A 26812-nucleotide genomic window follows, 5' to 3' on the forward strand; every position below is an offset into this window, starting at 1 on the left:
ATTGCAACCTTCGATTGTTTACAATGAATGGTTTGGGTCCATCTTTGGTTTGTACTATTAGTGTATCCACGCTAGTTAATCATCTGGTACTCTTTTCAAATGAGACTGTATATCCATACAGTCTCATTTGAAAAGAGTACCAGATGATTTTCTCGTTCGTAATTCTCGGTGGAAGCTGCCTCTGAACGTATGATTTGTAGTTGTCATAAGTTTAATAGGATAGATTCGAATTTGTACTTATTTAAAATTTTAATTTTAACTTCAGTACGAGTACTTTTGTATCAATATTTATTAGTACCCTGCTATGTAGAAATAAATCGACTGTTAAATTTAAGAAATTACATGTTTCAATAGTAAACCTAGCTTCAGTAAGGTTTACTTTTAAAAATTAATATTAAAACAAGAAATAGACTTTTAAATTACTTATCTAAAATTTTCATATGTCTTTCGCATATTGCTTATGAATAAATTTCAGCATTATCTACAAAACTTGGCATCCATTCCGATCTCAATTCTATTGTCCTCCAAGTTGACAATCATGCATTATCTTAAAATTAAACTTGGCACCCATTTTTAAAGTTACATTTTAGGACCTATATGAACTCCGTTAACTCAAAAGTAAAAAATTAAGAAATTACCTTTAAATTAAAAGTCTTAAGTCGATATTGAAAGCTTTGCTTCATGTCATACATTACGCTGATAATGTCTTTCTACGATGATATATACTGTCTATCTCCAGTCAATCATTCAGTATATCTATCACGAATAAAATTCCTTATTGTGAGTGACAACAAGCAGTTGAAGGGAAGTAACGATTGTTATTTTTGTTATATTTGTTAATCTTATCTTAATCTAAATATATATAACTCACAGGTGACTGACATAGTGATCTATCAACGCACAGCCAAAACCACTGGACCGATCGGGCTGAAATTTGGCATGCAGGTAGATGTTATGACGTAGGCATCACTAAGAAAGGATTTTGATAAATTTCACCCCTAAGGTGATATATTAACGCGAGCGAAGCCGCGGGCAAAAGCTAGTAATAATTTCACGCAAAAACTTTTTGATGAAACTACGGTAATATAGCTTATGCATCAGAATAACACATAGTTTTTATTGCAATTTAACACCGATGAACCCGCGGGTACTCCTAGTTAAATCATAAATTATCTGTGTAACCGTCTTTTCATTAAAAAGATAACAGTATTGACTCTGACTCTCAATTTTCAGATATTAGTAGTCTTACACTGGCATGTAAGCTGCAATATGCAGTATTGTGCCTACCAGACCCATCTGCCAATTTTAATCTATGATTGAATATAAACCAACTCCGGTTAGAGCAGTCAATCGTGCGCCCAACCATCAGTTGCACATTTCCTGTCTTTTTTCACGATATCCCGTCAAATCGGATACTAAAACTATACATTTCTTATCATCCACTATCATATGTTGCTAGGATAAACGTATTTTTAGTGAGAAGTGAACTCTTAGTGATATCTGTGTGTCAATATGTTAACATTTATACTCTGTGGTCATATAGGGATTTTGGAAAATTAAACTGAATTGTGTGTTGGATGTAAATGTAAGTTTGTTTTTTTATATGTAATAGTTAACCGAAATAGTGTAATAAAGTTAGGTTATCATAAATCAATTTATTGTAACTAAATGTACAGGTTATTTTTTAGTATTTAACCAGCTTTTGCACCCGACTTTGTTCACATTATATGGGTAATATTAATTTAAGTATAGAGGTATATAACCATGTCCTATCCTATGGTATCTATACATATAAATAAAATTGGTGTGTCTGTTTGTAATATTGAAATGACCGTTTTTTACTATGTAGTAATGAATAATGTACTGCATTTATATTCATATGCATGTGCATATGAATATAAATACGGTACATACACCAAAATAACATTTTTTACAATGTTTTTCTGTCTCTCTATCTGTTTTGTTTCTGCTAATCTCTGAAACGGCTGGACTGATTTTGACGGGACTTTTATTGGCAGGTAGCTGATGTAATAAGGAGTAACTTAGGCTACTTTTATTTTAGAAATATAAAGTTAAACTCTAAAAAAGTATCTAATATAATGGTGTAAACGATTAACATATAACTGACGCATTAAAATATTATTTTTCCTAGTTACCTTTGCCGGTGTACGTAGAATAATTAACCGAAATTTTCATGAAGATTTGTTGTTTTTTTATTATTTTTACTTATGTTAGATATATCAACTCTATGTACTAGTAAAAGTATGTATTATAATAAAATAACAACTATATAACATTAATTTACTATGTCTCTAACACAATTCACTTTAGCAATTAAAATACAACCAGCACATCTTGTGCTCAAAGACCGAATCCCGCGGCCTTTTTTTTTTTTTTTCGGACTACTCTAATGCTGTTGGCCGCAGCTGGCCTTTACAGCTTCACCGGACGATAGACGAATGCAGATGGCACTCCAAACCCGCGGAAGGACTTATGGAGCGGCTGAAGGCCAACTCCCGCCTGACGGATACGACTTTAGTCTGAGTGCACCGCTAGGGGTTCGAACCTCGGCTCAGGCCGTCGTAATTTCGATCCCCGTTTGAATTGGACGGGGGATCGATCGGAGGGGCGCAAAAACCCTCCCTTTTATACAGAGAAGCTATGAGTGGGGGTTATATGCAACTAGTTTAACGATACCGAGTAATAATGAAACTACCTTCTTTTAATATAAAATATCAGATTTTTCGAAAATATCGATGTGAACCTTAACACTTAAAACAAATTCTCATCTCCCTCGGATTTTATTTATGCAGAGGCCAAATAAGGAAACACCATTTTAGTCGCAGTTGTCTTTTTATTAATATGCTTTCTCTTTTTATATACAAATAATATATGTCAATATAACAAAGGAGTTTTATGTCCAACATCCCCCGTCAATTTCTAATCTAGTAAATTTGAAATTGTTACTATGATACATACGTTCGTATGTACATACGAACATCATACATCGAACATCATACATACATACATGTCATATATCGAACATCACCGTATATAATATCGATAAATGGTGTAACAACACTAATCTTAAATTGAAATTTACACAATACAATAGAAGTCGAGTTTACATTATATTCATTTTAAAAGTTAAATAAGAATGTTGGTTTAAAGATAGAGCTTTAGTAAATACATCGGAAATATTGTTGTTACTTTCTACATATATATTAATTATTTTCTTAGCAATAATATCTTTTACGTAATGAGCTTTAATATCTATGTGTTTTGATCTTTTACTATTTTCGTAGCTTTCAATTATTATTATTATTATTATTATTATTAATAATAATTATTATTATTTATTTTATTATTATTAGTTGTTAATTACTTGTCCGTAATAACAGTTAAAGCAGTTTTGTAATAAAAAAAAGATTGTAACCCCGCCGTTGGAGCTTCGGAAGAAAGCTCGTGCTCACCAGTAGCTCCTGCAATATGCTGTAGAGGTACCTACGCCTCCTTGGGGTTTTAGCCGGTAGGAGTCCGGTAGTACCCGCTTGTTACCCCTGGAGAGGGGAGGTCTTCCCAAAGTAGAAAAAAAGAATCTCAAAGTAAAATAAAAACAAAAAAAGTTTAGTTTGTAATGAGAATGTTGTGGTGGAGTAATTCACCACGAAATTTCGACTACAATTCGAGGTCGGAAGTTCAAATCTGGATGACCCTAAAAAACTATACATACGTTTAAATTTATATTTCAAACTCAACTTTAATAGACCTCGACGTAACTTTTTGTACGTACCTATATCTGACTAATATACATTACATAGTATAAAACAAAGTCGCTGTCGCTGTCTGTCCCTATGTATGCTTATATGCTTCTTTAAATCTACTAAATTGCATCTCTGTGCATTTTCTACCGCATATATCACGGGGAGTGTTCTGAGGAATTGTTCGGATTAATACCAGCTGCTAAGTTTCACCACCGTACCACCCGCCAGAATATATATAATAATACCATCCTGATCATCTGGATGAATGGCGGTCCTCCACATTGCGGTTTTCTAGAAACTTTTTGCCATGCACAACCACATTGTGGAATCACCTTCCGGCAATGGTATTTCCGATACGATATTGAAACCTTCAAGAAAAGAGCTTATTCCTTTTTAAAGTCGGTAGGAAGTAATCCAACAAAAAATTATATTGGGAAACCCGGAAATGAATATAACTTACACATTTCTACAAATACTTTCGAATAATTTCATTACATAGTATAAAACAAAGTCGCTGTCGCTATCTGTCCGTCCCTATGTATGCTTAAATCTTTAAAACAACGCAACGGATTTTGAAGCGGTTTTTTTTAAATACATATTGATTCAAGAGGAAGGTTTATATGTATAATACATGTACACCCGTGCGAAGCCGGGGCAAGTAGCTAGTTTCTAATATTAGTAAGGAAGTATGGAAAAGTAAGGTGAATTAATTTAGTTACAGAGATCTGTCTATGACATATTAACTAGTGTAAAGTTGGGGCACGTCACTAGTTCGTTCACAAATCTATACATATAAATAAAATTGGAGTGTCTGTTTGTAATATTGGAATAACCGTTTTTTACTACCTGCATATGAATATAGATACAGTACATACACCAAAATAACATTTTTTACAATTTTTGTCTGTCTGTCTGTCTGTTTGTTCCGGCTAATCTCTGAAACAGCTCGACCGATTTTGACGGGACTTTTTTGGCAGGTAGCTGATGTAACAAGGAGTAACTTAGGCTATTTCTATTTTAGAAAAATAAAGTAAATATCCACGCGGACAAAGTCGCGGGAACAGCTATTTATTGCCGTCATATTTCTTTCACCACTGAAATTATGAAACATCATAGAAATAGTGGAAACATATGTAGTAAAAATATATTAATGAGAAGCGGAAGGCACATATCATGATGAAATCGCTCAAAATGTATACATATATGTCAGGGCTAGGCAACCATTTTGTTGTAGTAATAAGAAAGACTAAATAAACGGAGAAGCTCAAAATGTATACATATATGTCAGGGCTAGGCAACCATTTTGTTGTAGTAATAAGAAAGACTAAATAAACGGAGAAAATATATTAATATAGACTACTGACAATTAGGAATAGAAAGAAGGAAGTGAAGTATCAAAAACAAGAATGTAATATAAAAGAACTATAAATTCAAATAAAAATTTAGAATAATTTTTTTTTTATAACACAGGAGATATATAACAAACGAGCATGCGGCTCACCTGATGGTAAGTGACTACTGCCGCCCATGAGCACCCGCAACACCAGGGGAATTGCAAGTACGTTGTCGGCCTTTTAAAAAGGAATAAGCTCTTTTCTTGAAGGTTTCAATATCGTATCGGTTCGGAAATACCATTGCTGGAAGGTGATTCCACAATGTGGTTATATAAAATACATATCTGATCAGCCAGTTACAACACTTTTTAATCAATGGGCCAATTTAGATTTCAAATATTCTTGGTGGGCCGCATATGTAGCAACTAGCAATACCTAGTAATAATGTACAAAAACATTATTTATAATAAATATTACAAGAAAAAATATAAATTTTAATGCAAACTTTCGTATTTCATGATTGAACAAGTCGCTATAAGTGTGTCAGACAAAAAGACTCGTCAAAAAAAATTGTTTCCGTTCAGTATTATATGTTCTCGTACTACCATTACATTATAGTTATATTGAAATTAATAAAAAAACTATTGTTTCTATCACAGGAAGAAAATAATTTTATCAATTAATATGTACACCAAATAAAAAAATACAATATAGTAATTATTAATTTGACGACCTCGGTGGTATGGCGGTCTAGCACACCGCTTGACGTCCGATGGTCGCGGGTTCGATTCCTCGCACGGCACAAACATTTGTATTCATGAGTATGATTGTTTGTATCGGTCTGGGTATTTTATATGTATGTATTTACGAAAAAAAAAATTATCTATGTATTTATATCAGTAATCTAGTACCCATAACACAAGCTTTAGGTAGCTTAACTTGGGTCTAGATGGCGCTGTGTGAATTGTCCTGAGATTATTATTATTATTATTATTATTAATGGGCGGCCTTATTGCTAAATACCGTTGTCTTCCAAGCAATCTTTTAGAATTATTTTTATCACAATATATTGATACAAATTATAATAAACTCCAAGTTATACAAAATAAAGCCATCAAAACAGCTTTTAATACTTAAGTGTAATTTAAAGAAATTACATTACAACATTAATATTCCATTTATTAAAAAATATATCTTATCTATATCTAAAAGATTTTATCTGAACAAAAATCCAAAACATCCCAATCTTCTGGTCTCAGCAATAGGAAAAACTCGATTGCACAACTTACCATACCGTCCAATCGCTTACCCCATCACTATTTACTTAATGAATAGAATAGAATAGAATAGAAAATCATTTATTCAAAGAAACTTACATTGAAGCACTTTTGAATAGTCATAACATTTTTTTTTAATCTACCGCTCATTCGGAATGCTGTCTCATCACAAGAAGAACAAGCAAGAAACTTGTGTGTTGCTCTTTTAAATAATTTATTCTTACTTACAATTTAAGTTTAAGTGTGTGAATACAAACCACCGATTAGCACTAATTCAATGAAATAATAAAATAGAAAAAACATTCAATATGCAACAACTGGTTAAACAATTAATAAGAGAAAATAAGTCATAGTGATTAGAGCAGACCAGTCCACACAAGCAGCACCCGTTCACGAGTATAACGGATGAGCCAGCCACCACTGCGCTCGACCATATTTTAGGGAGCCCAATGACCCGGCCCACCACGCCGCCACAAGTCTGGACATTTTAGTGAGCATGACTACTCAAAACACCAGACCACGTCATAGCTACTCACAATTGCCATCTGATGGTTATAGTATTCACATTTCACATAAGAATAGTGAATAATAATGAAGTGTGAATAGTGCGTAAGAACCGGACCGGTCTCACTTTGCATTCGATGTATACAGTAATAAACATTACACTTCTACCCTCAAATCGCTAATTCGTGACATGACTCAAGCAAAATTAATGTTATTGTACCTCTAAAACTGGTTGTATATTATTTATGTTTCATTGTTGTATTATGTAGGTAATATCTATCAAATCGTACAAACATATTTTTACTATACCTTTTTATTATACCTTACGTTTTTTTTTTCGAAAGTAAAAAAAAAACAAAAGGCTTCGAACGAACTGTTATATGTTTAAAAAGACTTATTGTCTGTGTAACGCTAAAAAATATGTTTTGTGTACACTTAGATGTATATCTATTTGTATTGATTTTATTATACTTAAATAAAGAAGAATTAAAAAATATATATTGATAAGAAGAATGAATTTAAAATTATAAAATTGCTTTGCGGGCCGCCTAAACATGTTTAACGGGCCACAATCGCCCCGCGGGCCCCGTGTTGATCATCCCTAATACATGTCCTATTTACTAAATTGTATGTCATTATTACTACTTAATATAAAACAAAGTCAAAATGAATTTAATCATGTAAAACATTTTAGCTACATATTAACTTTAAATATTTTGTATTATTAATATTACTCTACCGTCCGTCCAGTACAACAGTACCGTCCAGTACAGATTCAATTGAAAGTACTGACAAGAAAATCAACTGCATTTTTTTAACATTCAACAAATAGTGATATTATTTATGACATGAACAGACATATGTTCGGTGTAACTGATGATATAGATATCAAATAGCTGAAATATAAACAATGTAAGCTAAATGATTTTCTGATGTCTGCACGTGATAAATAAATATTGAAACGTCAGTTTGTAGACGCGTTAATAAATTCATCATTAATAGGATATGTTAAGAAAGGGATTTTATAACTGCAAATGCATTACTCGATTACCGTTGAGAGAGACTAAGTTTAATATTTAGAACAAGTGAATATGGCAATAATGTATCCGACTCTTATAATAAATTCATCATCTGCTTCTTCCTTATCCCATTTATTTGTGGTCGGCGTAATGTTTTTCGCTTCCATTCATCCCTGTTCGCAGTCATCGCGTTATTTACTTCCTTTCTTACCATATCATCTTTCACACAGTCCATCCATCTCTTTTTCGGCCTTCCTCTGCCTTTATAACCATCCACATTCATTTGTAACACCTTTCTTAAAATATTATAGTCGTTCCTACGCATTACATGTCCATACCATGAGAGACGATTACTTTATAATAAATTATCTTGTAGTTATTAATAAATAAATTTAATTAATATATAAGAAGAATTAATTAGTAAATTTATGTTATAGTAATTTCATCTTCCTGTCCTTATCCCAATTATTTGTACTAATAATTAATTATACTCATATTACTTAAGGTTTTGGATTTTAGTTGTACAATCGGCCAGCATCCTGACATCAACCCTCTAGGAATAATATAATAAAAAAATATGGTCATTACTTTGATAATTAAGATATATGACTGTTATATAAAAAATCCAATAAGTACGTTAGTTACTCAGTTAAGTAAAACCATATCACATTATTAATAAAAATATTACAAGGATCAAAATGGTTCATACTAAATCCACACCGATTGCGCTACACGTTTATTTGCGTCTGTGTGCGTGTATTACTGTGTGTGTGCGAGGTATTTTCTATGTATGTATTTACGAAAAAAAAATATCTATATATTTGTATCAGTTGTCTAGTGCCCATAACACAAGCTTTAGCTAGCTTAACTTGGGTCTAGATGGCGCTGTGTGAATTGTCCTGAGATTATTATTATCATTATTATTATTTTCAATAAATACAGTCCACTTTCTATTTTATTTATTACTTCATAAGGATTTGTAATCCAACACAAAGTATTACCTTAGTAAAAACTTCCATTATGTTAATAATAATTTTATTGTGTTCTTTGGGCTATCATTAGGAGGTTGGCGTACGATCTATCACATTATAAATTAAAATATTACAAGGATCAAAATGGTTCATACTAAATCCACACCGATTGCGCTACACGGTTATTTGCGTCTGTGTGCGTGTATTACTGTGTGTGTGTGCGTAAATCCATGCGACCTAAAGTTGTATCATCATCAGCATCATTTTGTAATAGTCCTCTTAACAATTTCGTTATTGACACGAAATAATAATATAATAATAATAATCTCAGGACAATTCACACAGCTTTAGATGACGCTGCGTGAATTGTCCTGAGAGTCAACAGTCCACATTTCTAACAAACCATGCCAGGTTGACCTTCACGCGGTACCCCCTTTTTTTTTTTACAAGGGGAATTCCGTCATGGAGACCCGCACGCCCCGGGGGAAGCGTGTGGGTACTGCCGGACTCCTACCGGCTAAAACCCCTTGGTGTCCTCCGCTCGCTGCTAGCGCCAGGGTCACGGGATCGACATAGCAGTCCACCGCGACCCCGGCAGCGCAGGCTCTGCAGCCTCCTCCTCGAGTGGCGCGCGCGGACACCACGCGCGCCTACTCCCAGCCTCACCCTCCTTAGGTGACGGCAGCCGCCCCCGCGTCTGCCGCCGTGAGGTCACGCGGTACCCCCTGGAAACCATCGTAACAAATTCCTGGTGAATTTGTCACGATGTGCTAACTAACCTGACCTCATGCTCATTTCATCATCCTCCACTGGTGCCCCGCCAGCGTAAACCATTAGCGCGGGCGGGTGCTCCATTCCACATACCTAAAAAAACTGGTGGGTTTTCCTCAAACTTTGCTGGCAACACTAAGCAGAATAAAAGTTAAGCTAGCGAAAGCTTGTGTTATGTGTACTAGATTACTGATACAAATACATAGATTTTTTTTTCTGTAAATACATACATATTATACACAGAAAATACCCAGACCGATACAAACAATCATACCCATGAATACAACGTGTAGAAACACAATTTCTACACGTGCCACCATCCACTTCCTAGAATCCTTATCGCACGGCACGTGTAACATCAGAAATGCAGCTGCGCTTAAAAGCGACACGTGTAATGGTATATAAGGCCCGAATATTTTTGCACGTGTCGCTTTGTTGCTACAAATGTTTGTGCCGTGCGAGGAATCGAACCCGCGACTATCAGTCGTAAAGCGGTGTGCTAGACCGTTAGACCACCGAGGTCGTCAATGTAAGTAGAAAGGGCGAATATTGTAACTGGTCTCATATAAGCTAATGAATAATACAATGCCTAATGATCGTGGAACCAGGTATAATGCTTCTACATGTGACTCCCGTAGTACGGACACAAAACTATACACATACTACACACACACACACACACACACACTCGTACACGCACGCGCTCACACACACTCGTTGAGATTCACACAGTATGGACAGATCACTAAATGTGAAGACGTAATAACTTAGAAATACTTAAAAAAACTGCATAACAGAATAGCGCCATTAATATTTTGTACAACGCCATCTAGCGGACAGTGTATGAACTAAAAGTTACCTGGAAATATAAACCTAAATATTATGTGACGCTCATAGTGCTGTTGATATTTGTAGCACATACTGTTACCACTTACATCAGGTGTTCCGTTTGTATGTGTTAAAAATACACATAAACCTACACAATACGAAACGTAACATACATATGTATATGTATGTAGAAACACATAGCTTCTAGAACAGTGTTTCCGAAACTTTTGTTGTGCTATGACCCACCTTAGCCTTTCTAAAATACCTATGCCCCCTCCCTCTCAGCTATAGTATGTAACATAAATAATTATTAACATTAAAAAAAAATTGTTTACTTAAGAAACTTAAATGATATGTTTTAATGAGAAATTGTTAATCATACACAATCAGTAAATTTTCAAAAACTGAATTTCAATTCTTACTACATTATAAATGCGAAAGTTTGTGAATATGAATGGATGTTTTTTCCTCTTTAGGCAAAAACTACTGAACGGATTATAATAATAATAATAATCTCAGGACAATTCACACAGCGCCATCTAGACCCAAGTTAAGCTAGCTAGAGCTTGTGTTATGGGTATATTTTTTTTTGTAAATACATACATATTATACATAGAAAACACCCAGACCGATACAAACAATCATACTCATGAATACAAATGTTTGTGCCGTGCGAGTAATCGAACCCGCGACCATCGGTCGTAAAGCTGTGTGCTTGACCGCTAGACCACCTAGGTCTAGCGGTCAAGCATATAACTTTACAAAATAATGATGTAACTTTACAAAACTTATATCAGAATAACGCAGGTATATTAAAAAAAATATTATAAAAATTGGGCAAAATACAGTGATAAATGTAAAGCCAGTGCGCCGCAGACGTAGTTGTGCGGGTCAGCTAGTTGCAAATAATTTTAAATATAGATTTTTATAAATTTATTATTTAATTAACATATTTATTAAGTTCATATATTATTCCACAAGATACAATCGATGTTATTATTTAAACCTAAAATTAATTACATTAATACAGATAAAAAAAAAAAAAAAAAACAAAAAAAAAACACCTAAAAGTTAATTGCTATGATTGTCCCGTATCGTACCCGGCTTAAAGGTTCCCATAACGCTCGCAGCATTTCCACGTTGACTTGCTAGGGAAATCCTTTGCGCCAGATACAATCCGGAACGTCGATCATGTTATTTTAATTTCGCGATAAAATAATTATTTAAGAATTTGCTTTTTTCGTTAAACTTTGCCACCGAAATCTATCATACTAAGCTAGCTACTCGCCCCGGCTTCGCCCGGGTGTACATGTATTATACATATAAACCTTCCTCTTGAATCACTCTATTTATTAACCGCTTCAAAATCCATTGCGTAGTTTTAAAGATTTAAGAATACATAGGGACGGACAGACAGCGACAGCGACTTTGTCTTATACTATGTAATGATGATAGGCCGGCGCGAAAGATTAAACTCATGTCGAGTCCATTTTCGACTTGCCCCCCTATGGGGCGTGGGCCCCACTTTGAGAAACACTGTTCTAGCATGTCTTACGTCACTAATTTCGTAATACGTTATTACGTACTCATACCTACACGCGTAGCAAGGACGTGCCAACAAAAACGTGGCTACTTTTTTTATTTATGCTTCTAGAATGTTCTTTCTTCCGAACTATTCTTTTCTTTCATTGACAGCCTCGGTAGTGTAATAGAATAGAATAGAAAATCATTTATTCAAATAAACTTACATTGAAACACTTTTGAATAGTCATCACATTTTTTCAATCTACCGCTCATTCGGAAAGCTGTCTCATCACAAGAAGAACGAATAAGAAACTTGCGTGTTGCTCTTTTAAATAGATAGTCGATTAGTATACCGTTAGAATAGCATATATTGACCCCAGCTGGCCTTTACAGCTTCACCGAACGATATAGGCAGAGTGCATATGGCACTCCAAACCAAAGGAAGGACTTATGGAGCGGCTGAAGGCTTAGAAAGGCTTAGTCTGAGGCACCGCTAAGATTTTGAACCTCGGCTCAGGCCGTTGTAATTTCGATCCCCGTTCGAATTGGCCGGGGGATCGATCAGAGGGGACTAGAATGATAAATGCCTACCATCGACTACATAAGTATGTACTGTATCACAGATATCACGTCATCATATAATGAGCTCGGCTCAGCCAGTTGTACTCGTAATTTCGATTCCCGTTTGGATTGGACGTGGGATCAATCAGAGGGGTCTAGATTGATTAGCAGATGATAAATAACTACCGACACCTATGTACATGTACTGTACTATAGATATCATGTCATCATATACTGCCCGTCACATGACCATCATTGTCTGCCATACCAGGGAAGTAAGGTATACCTCAGTACTCTGTAATGTCACTGCTATCTCATCAGATATAGATTATTAACTTTTGTTATACATCTTAATAATATTATAAATGCGAAAGTTTAGTTAAGTTAAGTTAAGTTTGGATATTTGCTACTGTTTCACACAAAAACTACTGATATTGATGAAACTTTACAGTTACGTAGCTTATACATCAGAATAACACATAAGCTATATTTGAAATTCGACGCGGTTGAATCCGCGGACACAACTAGTTAAAGAATAAAATTAATAAATAAGTAATTAGACACGATATGACATCTCTCAAATTTAGCATATTTTATTCCATTCTTGCTAAAGTTAATAAAACCTATAGATAGTTACCAGAAAACAGAAATAAAATGGTCTTCACACAACCCAGAAATCAGGCGCAATATCGAAATAGTAGTGGTGAAGGTGAAATTATTTGAGGGACACACTGCTGTGAAATCGATCCCAATTTCCATACACACGAAGCGAATCTCCCTAGACTGTAACTACGACATGCCTACTACACACGGGGCGATCTAGGAAGCCATCCAAAACGCTCCCACAACTACATTTTATACACGAAGCGCACAGCTCCCTAGACTGTAACTACGACATGCCTATACACGGGGCGATCTAGGAAGCCATCCAAAACGCTCCCACAACTACATTTTATACACGAAGCGCACAGCTCCCTAGACTGTAACTACGACATGCCTACACACCGGGCGATCTAGGAAGCCATCCAAAACGCTCCCACAACTACATTTTATACACGAAGCGCACAGCTCCCTAGACTGTAACTACGACATGCCTACACACGGGCGATCTAGGAAGCCATCCAAAACGCTCCCACAACTACATTTTATACACGAAGCGCACAGCTCCCTAGACTGTAACTACGACATGCCTACACACGGGCGATCTAGGAAGCCATCCAAAACGCTCCCACAACTACATTTTATACACGAAGCGCACAGCTCCCTAGACTGTAACTACGACATGCCTACACACGGGGCGATGTAGGAAGCCATCCAAAACGCTCCCACAACTACATTTTATACACGAAGCGCACAGCTCCCTAGACTGTAACTACGACATGCCTACACACGGGCGATCTAGGAAGCCATCCAAAACGCTCCCACAACTACATTTTATACACGAAGCGCACAGCTCCCTAGACTGTAACTACGACATGCCTACACACGGGCGATCTAGGAAGCCATCCAAAACGCTCCCACAACTACATTTTATACACGAAGCGCACAGCTCCCTAGACTGTAACTACGACATGCCTACACACGGGGCGATCTAGGAAGCCATCCAAAACGCTCCCACAACTACATTTTATACACGAAGCGCACAACTCCCTAGACTGTAACTACGACATGCCTACACACGGGGCGATCTAGAAAGCCATCCAAAACGCTCCCACAACTAAATTTTATACACGAAGCGCACAGCTCCCTAGACTGTAACTACGACATGCCTACACACGGGGCGATCTAGGAAGCCATCCAAAACGCTCCCACAATTATATTTTATGAAATTTGGTATCATTTGCAGGATAACATTTCATTTCTTAATGGATTTATATTATTTTGTTCAATCCTGTAGTCCCTGATCGGTAACCAAACTGCGACTACACCGAACATTCAACACTAGGCTTCCAAGCTATATCCTAACTCTATTCAACGTCTGATGATGCCTCGTTCAGAGGCGAGACACGTGTCGCAATATGAGGCAATATTGTCAACGTTGTGAATTTTAAGTTTTTTCTACAAAATATTATTACAAAACTTTTATAACCTCTTCAATTTTATTTTAAGCAGTTTTGTAGAGATAGTATTTTATATTTATACGACACTTAAATCTTTTTTCAGGCAGTTTTATTTATTTATTTAATTTAGGCTACCAATAATATACATGTGAATGATATTAAATTTAAAATAGAAATAAATGTAAATTCACTGTATAGTCACGGTACTGACGACGGCAATCTGCCACGGTAGCGCCGATACACCACACCCTTCGGCCAGTAGTCCTCCTTTATGAAGATGATGGAAGGATGTTGGTGGGAACTCGGGACACAAACGCCTTGAAACTCGCTTTGTGACTCGATTCCAGCTATGTCAAATTCAAATTGAAAATATCTTTATTCATGTAGGTCTATTACAGACTCTTATGATATGTCAAATCTACCGTAAGTTCGGAATTATTTCGAGATGAGAAGAACTGATAAGAAACTCATCTCTTTGCAAATAAATGTTGTACATGCTTACAATAATACAGATTCATTTTTAAATTCAAATCGAGAATGGAGCGACCACCAAAAGCACCCGTTCACGAGTATGACGGATGAGTCACCCTCAATGTCAGGTTACTTTTGGTCCGTATGTAGTCGACAATGTTCTGTTCTTAGTCGCGTAGTCTTAGAACCGACTCTGATAATTTGTTGTATAACTTTAAATGAAAAAACAACGCAATTTGATAAAATATTTAGATATTGACTTCATTTCGATTTGGTGAACTGCGAAATATTTAACATTTTAGGGTGGTGTGTAGGCCATCAAAGAACCCTGCTTCTTTATACCTGCGATAATGCGTGATATATTCTCACCTGGGACATGTGTATTTATGTAGTGGAACAGGGTTCGATTCCCGGCCGTGTATCCCTGAGCAATGGTGCGGGAGATACGTTTACTTAATCTTGTATTGATAAACGATTTATTTATATCAAGATTGAGGACAGGTATCCTTTTTACGGATAAGTAAGTAACATATTCTTCATAGAATTTGTATGTTTAGATTGTGATATCGATGGCTTAGTGGTTTAACAAACTGGTTTACTATCGACGGTCGCGGGTTCGATTTATTGACGTTACAAATACATGAGTTACATACACTGTTTGTCTGATTTTCAATGTATATAGGAGGCTATAATCGTTTGTTTGTGTGTACAAAATCTTATATAAATCGATTCAGTAATTTTAGCGTAAATGCGCGTCAGACAGACAGAATTAATTAAATTTACTTACACAGACAGTTAATCGCAATAATATTAGTATAAATTCAAACTCACGATCTCTGGGTCTGCATTCCGTACTAGTAAACCACTGAGCTATGACTTAAAATAAAAACGAACTATATATAAAACGCTATATCTAAAATTAGATCTCTTTGAAGAGGCTTTCTTCAATATTGAAGACGAGACGAGACGTATAAAAGAGTAGTTTAATTAAATCAACAACTTTATTTACGAAATACAGGTTAATTTTTTCATTGCTATAAATAGGGTTGCCAACTTTATAGAAAAAATAGTAAATATATTTTTTAATTTTATAAATATGGAACAGTTGGAAAATGTTCTGAACGAATACATCCAGTCTACAGTGAATCTATACATATAAATAAAATTGGAGTGTCTGTATGTAATATTGGAATAACCGTTTTTTACTACATGCATATGAATATAAATACGGTACATACACCAAAATAATATTTTTTACAATTTTTATCTGTCTGTTTTTCCGGCTAATCTCTGAAATGGCTAGACCGATTTTGACACGACTTTTTTGACAGGTAGCTAATGTAATAAGGAGTAACTTAGGCTACTTTTATTTTAGAAAAATAAACTTGAATACCACGCGGACGAAGTCGCGGCAACAGCTAGTATAAGAATAATGATATACTTGGACAGTTTACACAGCGTTTTCTAGTTCCAAGGTAAGCAAAACTTGTGTTGGTACTAGACAACTTATGTAGATACTTCAATTATATGTGTTAAAGCGGTTTTTTTTTATTTATTTACACACAAATTTATACAACATAATATAAAAACAATAAGCCGCAAAACTGCTCAGCAGTTTGTCTGTAGCAAAAGTGCTTAACTTAATACTTATTTCTAATCTATATATACACACACATACATTCACATTTGTTCCTTGGGGATTTGTATCCCGAGAGATATTTTCCTTCGACTAGACTGTCACAGACGATTCAGGCAAAGTAAGGAGTTACGAGTGTATCTGGATTCTGCTATGGCGGCTGCAGGAACCGATTAACTGGTCACCACGCAACACGCGCGGCAGAATTAGTGTATATACACCTTACACATACCTTACCATATATTACACACCATCTATATACCTACACCTTGATAATTCGATAGTTTATATTAAATCGTAGTGATTCAATTATTATAAAACGTAATTATGTGCAAGCGGCGTTTCTCAGACACGAGCGGGAACGAATAGAACTTTTTTTTTTAAAGTCACATTATTTACAATGTATATTTATATAGGTTTATGTCTAACATTAAATGAAAATCTAGTGCACTATAATATACATAGAAAACTCGAAAAACTTTTATGTGTTCTGCCGAATATACAACGGACTGTGTTCTGAAGAATTCTTCGACAAGATGCTAACTTTTACCATCGCACCGCTCGCCATCGACAGGAAATTCATCCCCACACGCTGGAACCCAAGTGGTCTCGGACAGTGCGGTTTCAGAGGAGCTTCCTCCCGCGTACACTTAGATTGTGGAATGAAATACCAGCCGAGGTTTCAGAGGAGCTTCCTCCCGCGTACTCTTAGATTGTGAAATGAAATACCAGCCGAGGTTTCAGAGGAGCTTCCTCCCGCGTACACTTAGATTGTGGAATGAAATACCAGCCGAGGTTTCAGAGGAGCTACCTCCCGCGTACACTTAGATTGTGGAATGAAATACCAGCCGAGGTTTCAGAGGAGCTACCTCCCGCGTACACTTAGATTGTGGAATGAAATACCAGCCGAGGTTTCAGAGGAGCTACCTCCCGCGTACACTTAGATTGTGGAATGAAATACCAGCCGAGGTTTCAGAGGAGCTACCTCCCGCGTACACTTAGATTGTGGAATGAAATACCAGCCGAGGTTTCAGAGGAGCTACCTCCCGCGTACACTTAGATTGTGGAATGAAATACCAGCCGAGGTTTCAGAGGAGCTACCTCCCGCGTACACTTAGATTGTGGAATGAAATACCAGCCGAGGTTTCAGAGGAGCTACCTCCCGCGTACACTTAGATTGTGGAATGAAATACCAGCCGAGGTTTCAGAGGAGCTACCTCCCGCGTACACTTAGATTGTGGAATGAAATACCAGCCGAGGTTTCAGAGGAGCTACCTCCCGCGTACACTTAGATTGTGGAATGAAATACCAGCCGAGGTTTCAGAGGAGCTACCTCCCGCGTACACTTAGATTGTGGAATGAAATACCAGCCGAGGTTTCAGAGGAGCTACCTCCCGCGTACACTTAGATTGTGGAATGAAATACCAGCCGAGGTTTCAGAGGAGCTACCTCCCGCGTACACTTAGATTGTGGAATGAAATACCAGCCGAGGTTTCAGAGGAGCTACCTCCCGCGTACACTTAGATTGTGGAATGAAATACCAGCCGAGGTTTCAGAGGAGCTACCTCCCGCGTACACTTAGATTGTGGAATGAAATACCAGCCGAGGTTTCAGAGGAGCTACCTCCCGCGTACACTTAGATTGTGGAATGAAATACCAGCCGAGGTTTCAGAGGAGCTACCTCCCGCGTACACTTAGATTGTGGAATGAAATACCAGCCGAGGTTTCAGAGGAGCTACCTCCCGCGTACACTTAGATTGTGGAATGAAATACCAGCCGAGGTTTCAGAGGAGCTACCTCCCGCGTACACTTAGATTGTGGAATGAAATACCAGCCGAGGTTTTCTCAAATTACAGCATGGGATTTTTCAAGAAGGGTTTTTAACGTTTCTTGAATGTCGGCAACGCGCACGTGACATCCCTGGTCCATAGGCTATGGTAACCATATATCATCAATTTTTTAGACTACTCTAATGCTGTTTGCCGCTGGCCTTTACAGCTTCGCCGGACGATACGGGGCGAGTGCAGACCACCCGCGGACTCCCTCCAAACCCGCGGGTTTGGAGGGGGTCATGGGGTCATGAAGGGGGGTTATGAAGCTACTGAAGGCCAACTCCCACCTGACGGATACGACTTCAGTCAGAGGGCACCGCTAGGGGTTCGAGCTTTGATCCACGTTTGAATTGAACGGCGATCAATCGGAGGGGATCTACCATCAGATGGGCCGTGTGCTTGTGTTCCACCAACGTAGTATAAAAAAATTCATTCTACCAAGGCTCTGGCGGATTAGTGAGAACCCTAACCGTTTCTTCGTTTTTAGACATAAAATCTATTATCATCAAGAGTAATTCTGTGTGCCTACGTTTTAATTGAAATCGTTTTGCGAAGATAATTACTTTATTTATCATTAACAACATTTTAACGAACGATATTAGTAAATAATTTGAGTTAATAATTATAATAACGGAAATAGATGAAAAGGAGATAATACCAGTTACACAATAAGTACACACACACACACACACTCTGCACTTAGATGGTTTCGGCCCGTAAGTGTAGTAAAAAACCAACAAAAGCTGAGAAAATGCGACAATAGTGAAGATAATAATAACAATCACAAGATAATTCACACATCGCCATCTAGACCCAAGTTAAGCTAGCTAAAGCTTGTTTAATAACCTAACAATAATATAATAAATAATCCTAACTAAATCTTAAACTAAAATCTATGAACATAGGGTTGAAAATTGCAAAACAACTATATTAGTAGTCGTATTGTGATCGATAATAAATCATTTACATAATCAATCGAAAACAGTCCCTGTTGTTACACAGTTTATTATCGTGCATAAGTTTTAAAATAGTCAAAAACGAGGCCGCTCGGCCATTAGTCGTTTTACATCGGGACCATTTTGAAAATAGCTTTATGTGAACTCACCTGCGTATGTGCCAAAGAATAGTTTTATATCGCATAAACGACTACAAAGAATAACAGAACCGCGCTGCGCTGATGTGCCGTCGAAATTTGGCAGTTTCAATTGTGGTTGCTGCGTGTAAGTTAGCTATCGACAATATGACCATTTAATTATAAAATTTATCAGACTTACAATGATGGCTGTGTCATCCGTCATAATCGTGAACAGATGTTGCTTTTAGGGACTTGTCTGCGCAGGTTAAAGCCACTAATTGAACTATTTTCTTTTCACAATGGCGTATGTTGGTGGTCACTCTATTCGCCCAAATTTGAATTTAAAAACGAATTTGTACTTTTATAAAGGTTCAGAAAGGTATGGTATATCGGTCCTACCGTGGCAGATTACCGTCTTCAGTACCGTGATCACACAGACGATATCAATGTATTAGTTTTTAAGTATTATAGTATATGTATGTTAGTCTATAAGGTATTTATAATATGGGCCTAGTTGCCTGAAATAAATAAATAAAATAAACATATACAAGCTCATTTGAAAAGAATAAGAGCTGAATTTCTTGTCAGTTCTTCTTAGCTTGAAAGCGCTTCTCACTGATGATAGATTTGACATATCATAAGGATCTGTAATAGAGCTACATGAATAAAGACATTTTGATTCTAAGGCTGGAACGCTTGTTGAACAAAGTAGTATGTGAATTATATCTTAAAGTAAACGGAATATGTTTTTAATAAAATATTACTTTTTATTTATATTACCAATGAAATCTGTTAGAGCTATGTAGACCACTTTTTCTTTTCAGAAAATTGGAGGTCCTTACTCCCTTCGCTTCAATAAACATACATCCTTGAGGTTGAAATTTTCGTTAATAGTCATCTGGAATTCTATACTACGACTGTATCAATAGTAGGCTAAAGAACCATAAAACCCTTTGAGTTAGCATTTATTAACGGTTATTGGAAAAATGCTTTTATAATATACAGAAATATTTTGACGACCTCGGTGGTCTAGCGGTCTAGCACACCGCTTTACGACCGATGGTCGCAGGTTCGATTCCTCGCACGGCACAAACATTTGTTTTCATGAGTATGATTGTTTGTATCGGTCTGGTTGTTTTCTATGTATAATATGTATTTATTTACAAAAAAAATATCTATGTATATGTATCAGTTATCTAGTATTCATAACACAAGCTTTAGCTAGCTTAACTTGGGTCTAGATGGCGATGTGTTAATTGTCCTGAGAATCTGAGAGATTAAATATTTGGTAGCTGAATAAATTATTTTGTATACCTAAATTTTGATATCCATGAAATGTGTCTGATTCTTGATGGAGGGATGGGGATTGTTGATCGAGTATATGTCTCCTACCTTCTCTCCCTATGTAAATAGTACCTGTCAATACCAGGTTGTCTGTAAGAAATTGCTGATAGCGATAAGGCTGCCTTTTGCCTTTTGAAAAACAAATTTATTGTACTTTATTGTTCTTTATTGATCTGTGCGCAATAAGAAATTATTATTATTATTATTGTTAGTAATGTGGACTAATGATCCCATTGCTAGCAATTTGCCATGTAAGGTTGGGTTCGCGATAATTCATCCACGATGGGCTAACTGCTCTGACTTCATGCTCATCTTATCATTCTCCACTGGTGCTCCGCCAGCGCAAACCGTAAGCGCAGTCAGATGCACCATTTCATTATCATTCATAAGATTCTCGATGAGTTACATATATTTGCATGTCTACTATGGCTGTATGGTGTTTTAAGTTTCTTATATTAATTACTAATAAAGTATTCAATCATCACCTGGTTTCTTCCTTATCTCATATATTTGTGGTCGGCGTAATATGTTTTTCTCTTTACTTCATCCCTGTTCACAGCATCTCGTTATTTAGACCCTTTCTTATTATATCATCTTTTACACAGTCCATATATCTCTTTTTCGGCCTTCCTCTGCACTTACCATCCACATTCATATGTAACACCATCCTTAAAATATTATCTTCATTCCTACGCATTACATGCCCATACCATGATAGACGATTACTCTTCAACCTCTCTGACACCGGCGCCACTTTCATACTTCCTCTAATGTATTCATTCCCTATCTTATCCATTCTTGTCACACCACACATCCATCTCACCATTCACATTTCAGTTGCATCTTATCTTTCATCCGTCGCCTTTACAGGCTAGCACTCTGATCCATACAAGACAACAGGCCGGATCATGGTCTTGTAATTTTTCCCTTAAGCTTAAGGGAAACACGTGAGTTATACGTCAATAAAGTATTCAATATTTAATGCAATTAATATAGATAGGAACTAGATGGCGCTGTGTATATTGTCGAGTGTTATTACTATTATAAATTTATCATCTTTTAAAGTCTACACTTGTGATCTAATTATTACTACAGTTGCAAACAGCACTGAGTTGAAACGAGATGTATTATTACTTTTTATTCTCACCAATCTACCTAATCTACATTCTCATTAGGATCTTCATGAGTGTAGTATTTATAATAAAAATAGTTTTTTTCATTAGAATTTGACTAATCTAATATATTAGTTCAATTAGAAATAAACATATAGTTTAAAACATTGAGATATCAACAATATCATTAATTTTCCTATACAAACATACCATCACAGAGGCCAGATACGAGCAGGGTTACACAAATATTTAATGTTTAGCGTTTAGCGTTTAGCGAAGCTATCCACTTGTAGTTTTAATAAATCTTTTATTTGTTATTCTTGAGTTGTGTCCCAATGGCTCGGCCGATATTTTGTTATGAGCGTTTGCATCGCCTAACTTGTTATTATTACTGGGCAACGTACTCTCAACTGTATATACAAATAATGGAATGTTAACATGAGAATTAGAATGTTTCGAGCTACATATAATAGTTCTTACTAGAGGAAAACTTTGTACTAAATCAACAGCGGTATGGGTTCTAGGGAGTCTTTGTGTGAATGTTTTAAAGAATCAGATATCCTCACCGTTGCTTCTTAATATATCTACGAAAATATTATGTATGCCAGGAAAGACATTAACAGTTTTTAAAAAAGTAGGTGATTACACTAACAAAAGCTTACGTAATGTCAACAAACTAGTTTTACCTAAGTGCCGTTTGACGAAAGTCAGTAATTCGTTTTATGGAAATTGCGTAAGGTTTTACAATAAACTCTCTGAGTCTGTAGTCAATTTGCCAGAAAAAAATTCAAATGTGTCATATAAAATATTTTCTTTTTAAAAAAACTTATTATAAAATTGAAGAATTTATAAATGATAATAATGTTTTTGTAGAAAATATCTAACTTAAAATTCATAGCGCTGACAATGTTATCTGATTGAACAGAGATTAAGTGCGTAGCGGTTTCTATGTTGATTGCCGCATGCCTAATCCTTGTTGTTAATTAAATATAAGTAAATCAATATTTATTTAAAAGAGCAACACACAAGTTTCTTGCTTATGAGTCTGCATTCCGAATAAGCGGTAGAATAAAAAAACTTGACTATTCAAAAGTGCTTATATTAAGTTTATTTGAATAAAGATTATTTCTATTTCTATTTCTATTACAGCGTGGTCACCGCTCACATATTCTCTCTATACTCTACTAGCTACACTCCCCGCCTTGGTCCGGATATACATGTATTATACATATAAAACTTCCTCGTGAATCACTCTATGTATCGCTAAAAACTGCATTAAAATTCGTTGCGTAATTTGAATGATATAAGTGAACAGCAGCGAAAGCGACATAATTTTATACTATGCAAATATACATACGTGTCACATGCAGAAGTGGCAAAATAATTTACTAGCGAGTTATTGAAGTCGCTGGCGGAAGACCCAAAAAAAACCAATTTTTATAAGTAAACTAAATTTAATTCTAAAAATTAATTATTACAATTATATAGGTGTCTTCGGATCGATGTGTGATCCGTAAGTGCAATTATATAAAATTAAAAATCAGCCGTTGAGGATGTGTCGTAATACTTGCTAGGTATCTACTATAACAAGCGTAGAATTGCAAGCAGATTGTTATTTTGCAAGTACAGCAACGGTGTTGCCACATGATGATAGCAAATTCGCCACATCACCTTGTTAATACTTTTTTATATATTTCGTCATATATCTTGAATGTTCCTGTCGCTGTTCTTTTGTTTTTTCATTGCAATTGATCTTTTCACAATATACGGAAGCAAATTATTTTCATTCATCCACAATTACATTAGAATTACCATAATAACCAACTGAGAAATCCATAATACTCCCCAACAACAGGGTCTATAATTTATTATTAATTTAATTGATTTTGAATGCTTTATAATTAGATTACAGTGAGAAACACAAACAGTTACTCTTTACAGCTAGTGTATGATAATTATAAAACTTGTACATCAACTAAAATTCTAAATTTGTATAATTAATCATAGAGTTATTAATTACGTATTTATACCCACAACTAGCTTTTGCTCGCGGCTTCGCTCGCGTTAATTTATCCCTATAAGGGTGGAATTTATCAAAATCCTTCCTTAGGGGATGCCTACGTCATAGTAGCTTTATGCATGCAAAATCTCAGCCCGATCGGTTTTAAATTGACAAACTTTCATCCCCTATTTAATCCCCTTGGGGGTAGAATTAATCAAAATCCTTTCTTAGCGGATGCCTACGTCATAGCATCTACTTGCATGCCAAATTTCCGCCCGATCCGTCCAGTGGTTTGGGCTGTGCGTTGATAGATCACTATATCAGTCAGCTAACCTTTAGTTATATATATTTAGATACGTATAATACGTGTACACCCGTGCGCAACCGGGGCGAGTAGCTAGTGTAAATATAAAGTACTAGTATCGTAAACAATGTTGGTTGTCAACTGCATTTCAACATTTCAACTGAAGCGACACGCGTCCACCAGCCAAAGAAATTTCGCAATGTTATTTATCTTAATAATCTTCTATGACGAATTATCGCGAATTGCTGATGATTCATATGATCTAGACAAGTCGGACATCAAAGTACCTACGTTTATATTCACAGCTGGCCTTACAACTACTTATGATGAGTTTTTTTTTATTTATGCATAATGTGTAACATGTTAAACAGAACTTAAAAGTAGACGTTTATTTCTTCTTACTTCCTTAATCTTATATATAAAATTTAAAAGAGCAACACACAAGTTTCCTGCTTGTTCTTCTTGTGATGAGACAGCATTCCGAATGAGCGGTAGATTAAAAAAAAATGTTATGACTATTCAAAAGTGCTTCAATGTAAGTTTATTTGAATAAATGATTTTCCATTTCTCTATAAAATTCTCGTGTCACAGTTTTCGTTCCCATACTCCTCCGAAACGGCTTGACCGATTCTCATGAAATTTTGTAAGCGTATTGTGTAGGTCTGAGAATCGGCCAACATCTATTTTTCATCCCCCTAAATGTTAGGGGTAGTCCACCCCTAAATATTTTATTTTTATTTTAAGGCAAAACAACGTTTGCCGGGACAGCTAGTTAAATTATAAATGCGAATGTAACTCTGTCTGTCTGTCTCGCTTTCACACTGAAACCACTGAACCGATTTAAATGAAATTTGGTACACAGATAGTCTAGACCCTGACAAAGGACATAGGCTACATTTTAATGCGAAAAAAGATTTGTAAGGGGTTGAAGGGGGATATAAAAGGGTATATGGAAATATTGTCATTTTATGCGGACGCAGTCGCGGGCGCAGTTTATAATCATTTATTGCACCACCATAGAAAGGACATTAACAAAATCAAAACATTTATACATATAAATTCAATTCAAAATATCTTTATTCATGTAGGTCTATTACAGACTCTTATGATATGTCAAATCTACCGTCAGTTTGGAATGATTTCGAGATGAGAACTGACAAGAAACTAAGCTCTTATTTTTTTTAATGTTGTACATATTTACAATAATACAATTTCATTTTAATTCAAATTTGGGAGAATAGAGTGACCACCAGCATATGCTATATAAAAATAATCTAATCAGTGGTCGCAACCTGAACTAACTAAAATAAAATTGGAGTGTCTGTTTGTAAAATTGAAATATCCGTTTTTTACTACATGCATATGAATATAAATACGGTACATGTATATGTGCCGGAGCAAACAGACAGACAGACAAAAATTGTAAAAAATGTTATTTTCATATCTCTGAAATGGCTGGACCGATTTTGACGGGACTCCTTTTGGCAGGTAGGTGATGTAATAAGTAACTTAGACTACTTTTATTTTAGAAAATAAAGTTAAATTCCAAGCGGATGAAGTTGCAGGAACAGGTATTGTTTAAAAAGAATAAAATTGTAGAGGTGGTATGTTGAAAATGTCAGGAAAAAACAAGTATAAAATTAAACTAAGCTTAAAATAAATCCTAGCTTAAGTTCTAATCCTATATTTGGATTGCTTTTTTGTTTTGTTCTAATTGAAAAGATGTGACATTTTTTGTTCTTTTCATAAATTGGACACTTTGATGTATTGTTTTAACACAGGGCTCGTATCCAAACACCTGTCGACTTCTGTCACAGTACTTCTGTGACAAACATATTCTGAAAACAAATTATATTGATATATTTGGTGACGACCTCGGTGGTCTGGCGGTTAAGCACACCGCTTCACGACCGATGGTCGCGGGTTCGATTCCTCGCACGGCACAAACATTTGTATTCATGAGTATGATTGTTTGTATCGGTCTGGGTGTTTTCTATGTATAATATGTATGTATTTAGAAAAATAAAATATCTATGTATATGTAACAGTTATCTAGTACGCATAACACAAGCTTTAGCTAACTTAACTTGGGTCTAGATGGCGCTGTGTGAATTGTCATGAGATTATTATAATTATTAATATTATTTGGTGAACTTCTATTTTTGACTACTGACAAAAATAAACGTATAAATATTTATTTAAGACTAGCTGACCTCGCGAACTGCATACCGCCTCAAAATTGAATATTGCAATGGTTTTTTGAAGTTTAGTTACACCATAAATTTCTGGACGCACCCTGTTTGACAGGTATCAGCAGTTTGTATGGGAAAATATAATTGTTATTTTTACTCTTTTACATGCATTTTTCATTTTTTATCACCGTTTAAACATTCCCTGGACTTCAATTAATATTTCAAGACAAA

General features: G+C 35.7%; 1 protein-coding gene across 1 annotated transcript in view; it reads left to right on the forward strand.

The window, feature by feature from the left end:
* Positions 1-1361: 1361 nt before the first annotated feature.
* The window catches only part of LOC131842393 (potassium channel subfamily K member 15-like), a 48554-nt gene continuing 23103 nt past the window's right edge, over positions 1362-26812 (forward strand). Inside the window, exon 1 of the mRNA XM_059190929.1 lies at positions 1362-1585. The gene's annotated coding sequence lies outside the window, so the exon portion shown is untranslated. The remainder of the gene's footprint in view (positions 1586-26812) is intronic.

The sequence above is a fragment of the Achroia grisella genome, unplaced genomic scaffold, assembly GCF_030625045.1.
Source record: "Achroia grisella isolate CSIRO2021 unplaced genomic scaffold, CSIRO_AGI_Agris_v1 utg2172, whole genome shotgun sequence".
In the NCBI taxonomy this organism is placed as follows: domain Eukaryota; kingdom Metazoa; phylum Arthropoda; class Insecta; order Lepidoptera; family Pyralidae; genus Achroia; species Achroia grisella.